Raw genomic sequence first — 16,913 nt, 5'->3', positions numbered from 1 at the left:
CGCCTCATAGCAAGAAGGTTCCAGGTTCAAGCCCAGTGGCCAACAGGGGCCTTTCTGTGTGAAGTTTGCATGTTCTCCCCGTGTCTGTGTGGATTTCCTCCGGGTGCTCCTTGTTTCCCACACAGTCCAAAAACATGCAGGTTAGGCTAAATTAGTGGCTCTAAATTGACCATGAGTGTGAATGGTTGTTTGTATCTATGTGTCAGCCCTGTGATGATTTGGCCACTTGTCCAGGGTGTACCCTGCCTCTCACCCATAGTCAGCTGGGATAGGCTCCAGCTTGCCTGTGACCCTGCACAGGATAAGTTGTTACAGATAGTGGACGGATGGACATTAACTGAAGCTCTTGACCTGTATCTGCATGATTTTATGCATTGTACTGATTAACTGAGTCTATAGGCTATATACACTCACTGGCCACTTTAACAGGAACTTGTTCTTGATTCAAAGATTCCTGTTCTTGGCTGGCAGGACTGGAACCCAATATGGTCTTCTGCTGTTGCATGCTGAGATGCTTTTCAGCTCATCACGGATGTAAAGAGTTGCTATGAGTTGCTATATCCTTCCTGGCAGCTTGAATCAATCGGGCCATTTTCCTCTGACCTCTCTTATCAACAAGGCATTTTCACCCACAGAACTGTCACTTACTCAATGTTTTTTGTTTTTCGCACCATTCTGGGTAAACTCTAGAGACTGTTGTGTGTGAAAACCCCAGGAGATCAGCAATTTCTGAAATACTCAAACTAGTCCATCTGGCACCAAAACCCATGCCACAGTGAACGTCACAGAGATCACAATTTTTCCCATTCTGATGTCTGAAGTGAACATTAACTGAAGCTCTTGATTTGTATCTGCATGATTTTATGCATTGTGCTGCTGTCAGGGGATTGGCTGATTAGATAACTGCATAAAACTGCAGGTGTATGGGTATTTCTAATAAAGTGATATATATATATATATATATATATATATATATATATACACACACACACTGAGAGAGAGAGAGAGAGAGAGAGAGAGAGAGACGTATTTTAAAGTCAGGCATGGCTGAGGAAGCTAATGTGATTAGTTCTTCCTAAATCACCCTGCAACACACACACACACACTTACTCTGTACTCACTCTAACACATCTACTCATGTGATGAGCTTAGTTTGGTGAGCCAAAAACAACATACTGTACACACATACACACGCATGTTACGGTAAGGAAGCAACTGTACTTTGTGACTGATTTCACATCGCAGCATGCATTTCCCTCTATTCTTATATGCCTCTTTAATCCAGAGCTATACAAGCTTGCTGTTCATATAGGTACAGTAAATGTTCAATCACAAAAGCGAGCCTTGCTGTTACATGTAACCCGCGCCTGCTGAACTCAGACTGTCAGTCTCTGTGTATTATCATGTAATTCGCAGACATGCTGTCAATCAGTAATTAGATTCTCTACAGAAACGCTGGTATTTTATTAGTATTTTGTGTGTGCACATGTGTGGGAAACCCTTCTCACACGCACTCCCATGCACAGGCATCCATTGTGTATGGCTTCCTCTGGCTCCTCTCTCCAGCTAGCTTGGAAGTGGCCAAATGAGCAATGTTTATTTGGGTAATGTTAAAATCCAGGCATAGCCAATGATCATTCATATACATAAACACACACACATACACACTCATACACACACTCTACACAATGGCGTGCAATGGTCATTCATGTGCTCTCCGCTAACAAATGTTGGCACCAAACTTGTAAACACGATTTGATTGTTTCTTAGCCAATAATGAAAAGAGGCGACTGGCATATGCGAATTGTTCACAGCATGCCACTACATTGGCACTATCACAGTTCCTTAACTTCCTTAACGTCTTCAAGGACGTGTTTCCGCCATATGCATTTTAATTAAGAGCTGTAATCTCTGTATGTTAACGTCCATTGCAAGCAATGTCACTATATAAGAAAAACAAAACAAATCCTGGACTATTACATTGGAGCACGACTGCATCATTCAATTTGAAAATTTATGTTGTAACTGTCAGACGCTCCATCTTTCCTCCCACGCTGCCGTCTTTGTTTTTGTGTACTTACACTGACACTGCTGTACGTCACTCCCTAACAGTCACTGTTGAGCAACTCTAACTGAACATTCCTATCGGCTTACAGGCTCCTGTTTTCCTCCACACTTGTTCTGATGATCCTACTCTATTGTTGTACTGTTTATGTATATTATTAATACACTCTACATGTATATTAACAGTTCCAAGAAACAAGATATGTTATATAATACATGGGAATGTGACCATGTATTGATAAGAGTACTTTAATTGGATTTTGTATGAGTGAAAATGTAAGACAAGCAACAGCCGCTTACCTCAAGCCTCACCGTAATCATCATCATTTTTTTTATGTCAGCTGACTGAGGGCCTCTGCATGCTCTTGCGACAAGGCTTTCGCAGATAGCTTTTCGCAGACAGTTGTAATTTATCGTTGAACGGGGAGTAATAGGCGTGCGCGATGTTATTCACCGCCACAACGCAAGGGGGCGCAAAGTCGCGAAATCGCTAGGAGTAGTTGGTGGGTGTGGTTAGTGGAGTGTTTATCCTCCGGTTACTTATAATGACTAGAACTGGAGTCGTATAGATGTACGTACTTCCTCGATCAACCGCTCTTCGTGCTGCTCCATCTTCGCTTGTGTTTTTAAAAATGGCGGTAGTGAAACCAAACCAAACCGGGAAAGTAGGGAAGCGGAAGTGTGTGTACAGCGGATGTAGAGTGGACCAATCAGAGCCCTTTTGTCTGCGACGCTGTCTGCAAGGCTTCTGCGGCGGTCACAATTTTTGGGAGGTGTGCGCAGAGCGTCTGCGAAGGGGGGGGCTACGCAGACACCATCTGCGACGCCATCTGCGAGGACTGCGTTGTCAGCATAAATTGGCCTTAAGGTGGGTTCTTGCAAATTTGCAGTTGTGAGTAAATATGGGAATGAAGAAAACAGATATCATGAGGCTTAAAACAAACAAACAAAACCCTGACCTTTCACAGAGCTGGAGAAGGATATTCAACATATCAAAGTGATATCAACAATAAATACTTTACTTCAGAGATTAAGGAAACAGAGATATTTCCAAACAGTTGAAGTAAAATAAAGAGTCAGGTTTAATAAAAAAAGTCCACATTCAGAAATAACATCATGACAAACTTCTGGATCATTTGTGGTACTTGTCATAGAGTTGGAGCATCTGTAATCAATCAATCAATCAATCAATCAATCAATCAATCAATCAATCAATCAATCACACATTTAAATAATATTGGCTGGCATTGATTGGTCTATCAGATATATTCCATTCAGCTAGCATGATACTGAACAAGTCAAAGACGAGTTCAGTATCATGCTAGCTGAATGGAATATATCTGATATACCATGAAAAAAAAGCCAGCCAATATTATTATTATTATTATTATTATTATTATTATTATTATACAGGGTTAATCAAAATTATGTTAACACTAATGGATTATTTTTCTCCTGCAGATAGACATATGCCATGGGTGACAGATTAAATGGTACTGTTGCTTGCTGGTTCTTGTGTGTTGAACACAGTGGTGAACAGGTTGAGACTGTCCTGTAAATCATCTTGCACATATGATGTATGTTTTGTGAATAAATGGTTTCTACCATTTAAGTGTGAACATAATTTTGACTAACCCTGTATATACACACTCCTTTCAGGTGTTCAGTGCGTCTTTCTCTTTCAAAATTCTCTCAAAATCTTCCGTATTTAACTAAGCAAACCTGGTGGCCATGTTTGTTTACAAATTGTCAAAGTCGCTTGCTCGCACGGAAGTTTTATGTCTCCAACGTGTGACATCATGTTGTCATGACACCTATGCAATATCGTAAACCATATTCAACACTAACTCTCCATTGGGTAGAATGATGTAATAATAATAATAATAATAATAATAATAAGTTCAACTTATATAGCGCCTTTGAAGAAACCCAAGGACACTTTACAATTATAGACAAAGAAAAAAATAATAACAAAAAATAATAAATAAATAATAAAAAATAAAAGTAAAAAGTCCACCAAGTAGGAGTCAGGATGTAATTCCAGTGGTGTAGCAGCCACAGTCCCACCAAAAGGCGCATAAAAACGAGTCCCACATCTCCAGCAAAGCCGCCATGACGCCGTCAGCCACATCACTCAAACACCACGCCGTGGATCCACAAAGCGAACACAGAAGCTCCGCCACGCAGAGCGCTGGTGTGTCCCAAACTGCCTGCACAGCCGCCGCAATGCCACCGAGCAACATCGCTCAGAACATCACGCCAAGCATTAAAAGCGCAGAGCACTGGACAACCACGAATGTTAAATGAGCAGCGAGCTCACTGCAGTCCACAGCTGGGAGCGCAGGCATCACCCACAGCGATCCAAGGCCTGGAGGGAACCAACGCCCAAAACTGGGTCTGGAGCTACACCACAACCGGCGGACAAAACACTCAAACAAACATCTAACTACACAAACACACAGAAAACATAAATAAATAAAATGAAAATTGAAAAAGAAAGAAAATAAAAATAAAATAAAATAAAAAAAGCTCTGGTGAGAAGCGGCAGCCAGAATGCGCACGACGTACTCTCAACCGGAAACGGAAACGAAATAAAAATCCGATCTTATCTTACGTAATACACGTAAGATAAGTGATATGCTAACAATATTGCATGCTATCAAACCAAATGAATGAAAGCTGCTAGAAGGGAATAGAACACGTATTTTTATTCCATCGAAAAAGTGTCCTGTATGTATAATAATTTATTATATTCAATATAATCACATTAGGTCACAGTCATTATTTTAAAGTAAGGGTGTAAAAACTATTGCACTTAGCTGTAGTCATATGTTATAATAATTATAGTCATATATAGTTGTAGTCATATGTGCATGTCTAATGGATATACAGTGTCTTGCAAAAGTATTCATCCCCCTTGGTGTTTCTCCTGTTTTGTCGCATTATAAGCTGGAATTAAAATGGATTTTTGGAGGGCTAGCACCGTTAGATTTACACAACATGCCTACAACTTTCAAGGTGAAAATTGTTGTTTTGTTGTGACACAAACAATAATTAAGATGAAAAAACAGAAATCTGGAGTGTGCATAGGTATTCATCCCTTTTCGTATGAAACCCCTAAGTAAGAGCTGGTCCAACCAATTCACTTCATCAGTCACATAATTATTTGATTAAGATCCACCTGTGTGCAATCAAAGTGTCATATGATCTGTCACATGATGTCTGTATAAATCAACCTGTTCTGGAAGAACCCTGACTCTGCAACACGACTAAGCAAGCAACATGAAAACCAAGGAGCCTCCAAACAGGTCAGAGACAAAGTTGTGGAGAAGTATAGATCAGGGTTGGGTTATAAAAAATATCCCAAACTTTGAATATCCCAGGGAGCACCATTAAATCTATTATAGCAAAATGGAAAGAATATGGCACCACTACAAACCTGACAAGAGAAGGCCGCCCACCAAAACTCACAGACCGGGCAAGGAGGGCATTAATCAGAGATGCAACAAAGACACCAAAGATAACACTGAAGGAGCTGCGAAGATCTACAGCGGAGATGGGAGTATCTGTCCATAGGACCACTTTAAGCCGTACACTCCACAGAGTGGGGCTTTATGGAAGAGTGGCCAGGAAAAAAAGTCATTGCTTAAGAAAACACGTTTGGAGTTTGCCCAACAGCATGTGGCAGACTCCCAAAACATATGGAAAAAGATTCTCTGGTCAAATGAGACTAATTGAACTTTTTGGCCATCATGGGAAACGCCATGTGTGGCGCAAACCCAACACCCTGAGAACACCATTCCTACAGTGAAGCATGGTGGTGGCAGCATCATACTGTGGGGATGTTTTTCACCTGCAGGGACAGGAAAGCTGGTCAGGACTGAAGGAAAGATGGATGTCACTAAATACAGGGCAATTCTGGAGGAAAACCTGGTTGAATTGGCCAGAGGTTTGAGACTGGGATGAAGTTTCACATTCCAGCAGGACAATGACCCTAAACATACTGCTAAAGTTACACTGGAGTGGTTTAAAGGGGAAGATTTAAATGTCTTGGAATTGCCTAATCAAAGCCCAAACCGCAATCCAATTGAGAATCTGTTGCATAACTTGAAGATTGCTGTACACCAACACAACACAACTAACTTGAAGGAGTTGGAGCAGTTTTGCCTTGAGGAATGTGCTAAGCTAACCGAGACATACAGTACCCCAAAAGACTTGCAGCTGTAACTGCAGCAAAAGGTGGCTCTACAAAGTATTGACTTTTTTTTTTGGGGGGGGGGGAGTGAATACCTATGCACACTCCAGATTTCTGTTTTTTCATCTAAATTATTGTTTGTGTCACAATAAAACAACAAGTTTCACCTTTAAAGTGGTAGGCATGTTGTGTAAATCAAATGGTGCTAACCCCCCAAAAGTCCATTTTAATTCCAGCCTGTAATGTGACAAAGCAGGACAAACACCAAGGGGGATGAATACTTTTGCAAGACATTGTACAGTCTGTAGCAGCTTTTCGAGTGGTAAGTGAAGTGCATACACACACACACACACACACACACACACACATTTCTATCAGCATAAGAGGTCATTCACCTCCACCTGGTTTGCACAACACCAAAATATAGAGTGCAGTTTGTGTTTAGCTGTCAAAATATTGCTCAGAATAATGAATCATGTTCCACGTCTTTAATAGAGCAGTTACAAATTATACACACGGCAATGACACACAACTTTGTCCACTCTTGGGTAACACTGATTCTGCTCTGATGCTTGGCTTCAAAGCGAAGCAGCAAACAAAATATTTGCGCTTTGTAAATGTCAGTCATCTTTGTAGGTAAGTGGAAATCATTAGCCATGTCCTGACTTGAGGCCTGAGCAAGACTCCTAAACACTCCTACGCTTTACTCATCTCCATGTGCACCACGCATATACAAACACACACAGATGTGGGATGAACAGGAAGCACTTTACAGCTTCCAGTAAAAAAGATTGATGAAGAGAGAAAGGAATTGAATGTTCTGTAAGTGAAAGATAATTGGAGTTCAGCTGCGCCCAATGGCAGATTTACTGCTTACAGTTTCAGTTACATGATGATGGCATGGCTAATCCTTGTTTTGGGATTAGCCATACAGGCCCAGACCTGTCACTCTTGCACAGTTCAAAAATAAATTTCCTTTCAGCAGACCCTAGTTTACTGAGGGTTTTTTTTAATAATTTTTATTTTGTTGTTGTTTACCAAAATGCACGGCTTTTTTTCTTTTTTTTTTAGCACTGATATATACACAGGTAAACACAGAAAAAGGTCATGATACCAGGACAAGGTCAAACCATGTAAACCTATCCAGAGAAACTGTTTGTGTCAAACTGACATGACCAAGAGACTTGTCACTGTGTTGTCCGTGTGTTTGCATGTGCGCTTTTGGACGTGTCCTTTCTGTCGCTTTTATTTCTCACAGCATTCAAGACAGAATCGGATATTTTGTGAGCATTTCTTTCCTGTGGAAGAATGCAGTGTGCTTACACCAGCCTGATAAGAATCTGTAATCCAGGATCTGGAAAAGCGGGCTTCCGGCCGGAAAACTGCATGAATGTACAGGAAAAAAGGAATGGGTACACTGTTCCGGATCTGCAGCCTTCCAGTGACCTTCCATGTACTCAAATGCCACAAACGTGGACAGGCAATAAAGCTGACTCTTGCATCTCAAGGATAGTTAATATTTTTCCATTAACCTTTTACATACAGTACCCTCCATGATTATTGGCACCCCTTCTAAAGATTAGTCAAAAGGGTTTGAAAATAAGCCACGTTTTCATGAAATTGCTTCATCTCACACTGAAAAAATGAGAAAAATCCAACCGCTCTTGTGCTCTCTCCTCTACAGCTCACCCCACAGGTTTTCAATGGGGTTCAGGTCAGGGGACTGAGATGGCCATGGTGGAAGCTTGATTCTGTTGTCAGTTAACCATTTTTGTGTTGATTTGGACATGCGCTTCAGATCACTGTCCTGCTGGAAGATCCAATGACCACCCAATTTTAGTTTCCTGGCAGAGGCAGCCAGATTATGATTTAAAATGTCCTGGTATTTCATGGAGTCCATGATGCCATGTACCCTAACAAGGTTTCCAGGGCCTTTGGAGAAAAAACAGCCCCAAAACATCACAGAACTGCCACCATATTTTACAGTTGGGATTAGGTTCTTTTAATGATAGCCATCCTTCTTTTTACACCAAACCCACCTTGAGTGTTTATTGCCAAAATGCTCCATTTTTGTAACATCAGACCATAGAACACGATTCCAGTCAATGTTGCAGTAGCATTTCACAAACTTCAGGCGCTTACATTTGTGGTTAACTGACAGAAAAGAGGTTTTTTTTTCACCAAATAATCTGTTGGCATGGAGGTGGCATCTGATGGTGGGTTTAGAGACTTGGAAACCCAAAGATTTTACTTTTTCTTGTAATTCACCAACAGTGATTCTTGGGGATGTGGTTTTTATTTTATTTTTAAATTTTTTTTAATTTAAATTTTATTTTTTGCCTCGCTTATGATCCTCCTCACTGTATGTGGGGACAAAATAAACGTGGGTCTTCTTCCAGGCAAATTTGTAATGGTTCCAGTTGGTGTCCACTTTTTTATTATTGCTTTAACAGTAGAAATGGACATTTTCAGAGAAGTAGCTTTTTTTTTAATCACCATTCGCTGACTTATGAAGGTCAACACACTTCTCCCTGATTTGGTTTGTGTGTTCTCTTATCTTTCCCATGTTGATGGATGACTAAGGGAATTTGGCCTCTACGTCGCCTCATGTTTGTCTCATCTCATCTCATTATCTCTAGCCGCTTTATTATTATTTTTTTTTTAGGCGATAGGTCGCAGGCAAGCTGGAGCCTATCGCCTATCCCAGCTGACTACGGGCGAAAGGCAGGGTACACCCTGGACAAGTCGCCAGGTCATCACAGGGCTGACACATAGACACAGACAACCATTCACACTCACATTCACACCTACGGTCAATTTAGAGTCACCAGTTAACCTAACCTGCATGTCTTTGGACTGTGGGGGAAACCGGAGCACCCGGAGGAAACCCACGCGGACACGGGGAGAACATGCAAACTCCACACAGAAAGGCCCTCGCCGGCCACGGGGCTCGAACCCAGACCTTCTTGCTGTGAGGCGACAGCGCTAACCACTACACCACCGTGCCGCCCCTCATGTTTGTACTCCAGTTAATCAGGAAGTCATGGATTACAGCTTGAAAGTTCAGACACACTCTAATCAACTCAAACATGTACAATTTAAATGGGAACCATGCTTCAGTTACATTGTGTTCACCATAATTTCCAGGACTGTCAATAATAGTGGCACATGTGTTTTTGTTGAAAATAATTATTTCTTGATGAGAGATTTGTTTTTCTCTGAATAAATGCATGCCAATTTAAGGTTGAATTTTTCTCTTTTTTTTTTTTCAGTGTGAGATGAGACTATTTCACCAAACGGTATATTTTTTTCGAGCCCTTTTACTAATCTTTACAAGGGGCAGGCTTATAGTACTCGAGTCCAGGACTTGGACTCAAGTCCGACTTGTGCCCTAATTTTAAGGACTTGTCACTTGACTTGGACTTGATCACTGATGACTCAGACTTGGACTCGTACATTAACTGCATTCGGACTCGTAAATTGGAGACGAAGACTTGGATTTTTTATTTACTTTTTGTAACATGCCATAATAATTTGGCATAAGATATTTATATCACTCTAAATTGACCGTAGGTGTGAATGTGAGTGTGAATGGTTGTCTGTGTCTATGTGTCAGCCCTGTGATGACCTGGCGACTTGTCCAGGGTGTACCCCGCCTTTTGCCCGTAGTCAGCTGGGATAGGCTCCAGCTTGCCTGCGACCCTGTAGAAGGATAAAGCGGCTAGAGATAATGAATGAATGAATGATTTTTATACTAATTTTGTGCAAGAGAATGCACATTCACCTGTTCATATGTCATGTTCAGGAACAAACTAACATTAATGGCGCTAAAATGCCTGGAGAAAATGCCCCTAGGATTGTCCGCTTTGCTTATATCTCATCTCATCTCATCTCATTATCTCTAGCCGCTTTATCCTGTTCTACAGGGCCGCAGGCAAGCTGGAGCCTATCCCAGCTGACTACGGGCAAAAGGCGGGGTACACCCTGGACAAGTCGCCAGGTCATCACAGGGCTGACACATAGACACACAACCATTCACACTCACACCTACGGTCAATTTAGAGTCACCAGTTAACCTAACCTGCATGTCTTTGGACTGTGGGGGAAACCGGAGCACCCAGAGGAAACCCACACAGACATGGGGAGAACATGCAAACTCCACACAGAAAGGCCCTCGCCGGCCACGGGGCTTGAACCCGGACCTTCTTGCTGTGAGGCGACAGCGCTAACCACTACACCACCATGCCACCCTTTGCTTATATTATTATTATTATTATTATTATAAAGTTTAATTTATATAGCGCCTTTCTCAAAACCCAAGGTCGCGTTACAATTATAGAGGAAAAAAGTCCCCCAAATAAAGGTCAGGATGTCATTCCAATGGTGTAGCAGCCACAGTCCCACCAAAAGGCGCATGAAAACAAGTCCCACACCGCCAGCACAGCCGCCGCAATGGCACCGGGCAACATCACTCAGAACACCGTGCCATGGATCCACAAAGCAAGCACAGACGCACCGCTACACAGAGTGCTGGTATGGCCCAAACCGCCTGCACAGCCGCCGTGACTCCACCAAGCAACACTGCTCGGAACATCACACCAAGCACTAAAGGACTGCTGCACAGAGCTGGACAACCACAATGTTAAAATAAGCAACAAGCTCACTGCAGTCCATAGCTAGGAGCACAGGCATCGCCCACGGCAAGCCAAGGCCTGGAGGGAACCAACACCCAAAACTGGGTCCGGAGCTACACCACAAACAGCGGACAAAAACACTCAAACAAAAACAAACATCGAACTACACAAACACAAAAAAGAAAAACAAAAGAGAAGATAAAATAAAATAAAAATAAAAAGCTCTGGTGAGAAGCGGCAGCCAGAATGCACACGGCGTACTCTCAAACCAGAAATGGAAAATCTGAAAGTCTGCTTAAACAGACTTCTCATTCAGTGGGGAAAATGCACTGTTATGTGTTCCATATGTAGAAGAACTATTGAGGAGACGACGGGGACACCCTCGAACTTCAATCATCATTTGGCAAGACTACACCCAGAGAAGTAAGTGACATGCTATGTTCATTGCTCTGTTGATAGCCGGACTTGCTGAATGATGAACTGTAGCCTATTAACTAAAATGGGGCAGTCAAGCAGTAATGTTAGTCCAACACAGTAGCAGAGATAGTTTCATATAAAGGCAGCAACAGCCACCATCAAATGGTGCAGTTGGAGTCTTGTTCTCAGACTCGACTCGGATCAATAGTGGACTTCACTCGACTCAAAATGTTCTTTAATGACTTGGACTTGACTCAGACTTGAACACTGGGGACTTGAGACTGGACTCAGACTCGAGGTCTAGTGACTTGACTACAACACTGACAAGGGGGGCCAATAATCATGGAGGGCATTACATTTTATTCTCATCTTCAAACAGTGGATATCCAAGAATCTCAAGTACTGTAATTATTAAGACAGATTCTAATGTACCACTAATTCTTTATATAATTATTAATATGCACTGTATTACATTTATAAAAGAGTGCACATAGTTGTATTCCCTGTGGTTTCTGGATAAATAAAATTTCATGTATATTTATTGGGTTGTAAAGCTGTGAATAGAAGGCCTGAACATCACAGAAATTGAGTGTAATATCATTTTATCACTGCAAAACTTGGTGAATTACCCACAATCTTCCATTTTATCACTATTTCCACTGCCACATGGGTCACACCATACCTAAGTACCCATGCTGAATTTGGTTATCCTTCTTACCCAGGTAGAGTAGGAGCTGAGCCAAAATACACAAGTGGAGATAAAATTAGTACACACCATTGATTGATCAAACAAAGTCGCACACATGTATGGATTAATGTTTCTGGCTCAAGTAACTTTTCTACCAGCATTAAAATCTTCCGTAGCAATGACTATCTACCAAAGTTTCTTACTCATTTCTTTTATTCATGATTTTTTAGAAGCAACATCATCTTAGAGCGGTGCTTGAGAGTTTGTAAACCCTTTAGAATTTTCTATACTTCCAATATTACATATCAGTGAGAGGCAAAAGTATGTGAAGCTCTTGGATTACCAGTTAATTTGAAGGTGAAATTAGAGTCAGGTGTTTTCAATCAGTGGGATGACAATTAGGTATGAGTGGGGACCCTGTTTTATTTAAAGAATAGGACTCTATCAAAGTCTGATCTTCACAACACTTTTGTGGAAGTGTATCTTTGCACAAACAAAGGAGATTTCTGAGTTGTTTATTATATTACGCAAACGCTCTTATCCAGAGCGACATACAATGAGCACACACACATACCAGGCACCTGGGGAGCAGTTAGGGGTTAGGTGCCTTGCTCAAGGACATGCCAGCCATGGATTTTCCTGCCATTCCAGGGACCATTTGGGCCCAAGGCTGCTTTTCTAACTTTTAGACCATGGCCACCCTTAGAAATGGTTACAAAACCATCTCTAAAGAGTTTGGACTCCACCAATCCACAGTCAGATAGATGGAGGAAATTCAAGATCACTGTTACCCTCCCCTAGCCTGGGCCCGCCCATCCTAAGCGTGACACAACACGAGGGCCTGTTCCGAGCTTAGTCTGGCCAGGCAGGCTATCTACAGCATTTCCAAGCTCCCGAAAAATCGGGAACCAATCAACTTTGAGCATCTCCAATGGCCCTGGGTAGAGGCGTGTTCAAGGCAGTGACGTAGTAGAACTGCGACCGGAAGCCATAGATTGTTTACAGAATCTATGCCGGAAGCGCTTCATTCACATCACGAACATGGAGCAGCGGCAAGCCTTTAACACAGCGGTAGATGCTGTATTAAAAGCATTCAATGGGAAGTTCTCATTGAAAACAGAGCAAAGAGCAGCCCTGGAGGTATTTATTGAAAGGAAGGACAGTTTCGCCTTGCTCCCGACCGGCTTCGGTAAGAGTTTAATCTACCAGTTAGCCCCGTCGCGTCGCATACGTCAGAGGAAAGAGTGATGTGATTGGTTTAAGCTTCGTCACAGCCTTTTCTGGCTTCGACCAGTAGCAAACTGAGGCATTTCAGGGAGGCGGGTCAACCACGGGCTTTGGGAAACGGTTTGGCTTAATAGCTTGGCCAGACCAAATGCTCGGAGAGCTTTGAAGTTGCGTTAGCCAGGCTAACCCTCCCCAAGAGTGGTCAACCAACAGAGATCACGTCAAGAGCAAGGCACGTAATAGTCTGTGAAGTCTCAAAGAAGCCCAGGGTAAGTTCAAAGCAACTAACGTCCTGTCTCACATTGGCTAATGTTAATGTTCATGAGTTCATCATCAGGAGATCACTGATCAATAGTGGTGTGCATGGCAGGGTTGCAAGAGGAAAGCTACTGCTCTCCAAAAAGAACATTGCTGCCTGACTACAGTTTGCTAAAGATCACATGGACAATCCAGAAGGCTACTGAAAAAAAAATTGTTGACGGATGAGACCAAAATAGAATTTTTGGTTTAAATGAGAAGCATTATGTTTAGAGAAAGGAGACTGTTGCATTCCAGCATAAGAACCTTATCCCAGATGTGAAACATGGTGGTGGTAGTACCATCATGGTGGTAGTAGTTTGGGCCTGTTTTGCTGCATCCGGCCCAAGACCGCTTGCTATTATTGATGGAACAATAGATTCTGGATGGATTATTCCAGTAAATTCTAAAGGAAAATGTCAAGACATCTGTCTGTGAACTGAATCTCAAGAGAAATTTGGTCATGAAGCAAGATGTCTCAAAACATACAAGTTATTCTACCAAAGAATGGTTACAGAAGAATAAAATTAATGTTCAGGAATGGCCAAATTAAAGTCCTGACAATCCAATAGAAATGTTGTGTGAGCAGTTCAGGTGAAGAAACTCACAAATGTTCCAGATTTGAAACTGTTGTATATGGAGGAATGGGCTAAAATTCCTCCAAGTCAATATGCAGAACTGATCAATTGACTGATCCATTACCGGAAATGTTTACTTGCAGTTATTGCTGCATAAAGGAAAGCAAAGTTTCACATACTTCTACCACTCTTTGATAGGAAATATTGAATCATTTTCCTCAATAAATAAATTACCAGGTATAATATTTTTGTCTCACTTGTATAATAGGGTTCCCTTTCTCTACTTTTAGAACTTGTGTGAAAATCTGGTGATGTTTTTGGTCATGTTTTCAACATATACAGAAATATAAATAATTCTAAAGAGACAATGAACAAGAAAGTAGTTAATAGGAAGCCATTTTGGGACATGTGTTTCACTACATGTGTCTGTCAAATATCCACCTAGGAACTTCCAGACAACCTCTCCTACTTTCACAGGAAGAGTTATGTAATGGATAAGTGACACACACACTCAGCACAAGGTTTTGGTTTGTTGCTGAGCTGTGCTGTTTTGTGAGGAAACACTAAGTAAGCAGTTACTTTTACAGTGTCTTGCAAAAGTACTCATCCCCCTTGGTGTTTGTCCTGTTTTGTCGCATTATAAGCTGGAATTAAATGGATTTTTGGAGGGTTAGCACCATTTGATTTACACAATATGCTGACCACTTTAAAGGTGCAAATTGTTGTTTTGTTGTGACACAAGCAATAATTAAGATGAAAAAACAGAAATCTGGAGTGTGCATAGGTATTCACCCTCTTTCATATGAAACCCCTAAATAAGAGCTGGTCCAACCAATTCACTTCATAAGTAGGCCTGTGTTCAAAAAATCGATTTTCCGATTCTGGATCGATTCGCATATTAATTACTTAGGATCGATTCGTACGTTCAAAGATCGATTTTTTTTTATTTTAATTTTTATTTTTAGTACATTTTTTCCACCACGAACATTTCCCCCAGTGACCCCCGTCACGTCATCGAATTCTCGCAGGCGCACTCGGTGTGTGACCCCGCAGTGTATGACCTCAAACAAACATGGCGTCGGAGAGTAGTGATAGAGTTAGCGAAAACTTTCTGAAAACACCACCGTCTCTCAAGGCTCCAGTCTGGAGATATTTCGGGTTCCGAAAAGAAAAAGACACAGATGCGTTCGACAAAACCAATGCTGTTTGCAAGTTGTGTCAAATCGAAGTGAAGTATTTTGGAAATACGACGAACTTGAACAAGCACTTGCAATGACATCACCCGGGGATCAAGCCGTCCACAGGACAAACAGGACAGCAAATGAAGCTGAAAGAAAGTTTAACACTGCCAGCCAATTCAGCACGATCTCATAGCATAACCATGGCGATTGCGGAATTTGTCTGTAAAGACATGCGGCCGTACTCCGTCGTTGAAAATGAGGGCTTCAGGCGGCTTATGAATGTCGTGGAACCACATTATGCTATGGTGAGTCTATGGTGAGACAAGTGAAAGTGTTATACTTTGTTTACAGGCTCTTATGTTCTTATTTATGTTATGTTCTTTTGTATTTACAGGTTATTTATGTTCTTATTTACAGTTTCTTATGTTTCATGTTACATTGATTGAGAGCTCTTTTTTATATTGATTAATAAAAATAATGCATTTGGTTGCAACAGCCTTTGGGTGAATTCTTATTGTCAAATAATGCATTGGTTGGTGTCCCAGCTGGAGGTGGATTGACCCTTACCATTTTAACCAGTCTTACAGCCATCAGTAAATACAAATACTTATGATTTGCTGTTAAAATTTTTTGCGTTCCTCGTCCATTCTGAGTATGTAGGTTGGCAACAATATTGTTTGAAGTCACAATGCATTCGTTCATCCCCTGAATGTTTTAAAAGTTAAAAGTAGTTAACAAAAATAGGGAAATAAATAGATAGTTCTTTATTTCTGGCTTCCCTGAAAAAAAAAACCTGGCTGCATGCCACTGCGACATAGTCATGAAATTAAAGATTTTTTTTTTTTAAAGAACACTAACCTGAATCGGATCGGATCGGACAGAATTTTAAAGAATCGAAAAGAATCGATTCTTAATCCAAAAAAAAATCGAAAAGAATCGATTCTTAATCTTCAGAATCGGAATCGGATCGATTCTTGAAATTTGAATCGATTCCCAGCTCTATTCATAAGTCACATAATTAGTTGATTAAGATCCACCTGTGTGCAGTCAAAGTGCCACATGATCTGTCACATGATGTCTGTATAAATCAACCTGTTCTGGAAGGACCCTGACTCTGCAACACTACTAAGCAAGCAACATGAAAACCAAGGAGCCTCCAAACAGGTCAGAGACAAAGTTGTGGAGAAATATAGATCAGGGTTGGGCTATAAAATATAACCCAAACTTTGAATATCCCAGGGAGCACCATTAAGTCCATTATAGCAAAATGGAAAGAACATGGCACCACTACAAACCTGACAAGAGAAGGCCGCCCACCAAAACTCACAGACTGGGCAAGGAGGGCATTAATCAGAGATGCAACAAAGATATCAAAGATAACACTGAAGGAGCTGCAGAGATCTACAGTGGAGATGGGAGTATCTGTCCATAGGACCACTTTAAGCCATACACTCCACAGAGTGGGGCTTTATGGAAGAGTGGCCAGAAAAAAAGTCATTGCTTAAGAAAACACGTTTGGAGTTTGCCCAACAGCATGTGGCAGACTCCCAAAACACATGGAAGAAGATTCTCTGATCAAATGAGACTAGAATTGATCTTTTTGGCCATCATGGGAAATGCCATTTATGGCGC

The sequence above is a fragment of the Neoarius graeffei genome, chromosome 3 (assembly GCF_027579695.1).
Source record: "Neoarius graeffei isolate fNeoGra1 chromosome 3, fNeoGra1.pri, whole genome shotgun sequence".
NCBI classification, from domain to species: Eukaryota; Metazoa; Chordata; class Actinopteri; order Siluriformes; family Ariidae; genus Neoarius; species Neoarius graeffei.
Note: the sequence above shows the minus strand (reverse complement) of the source record.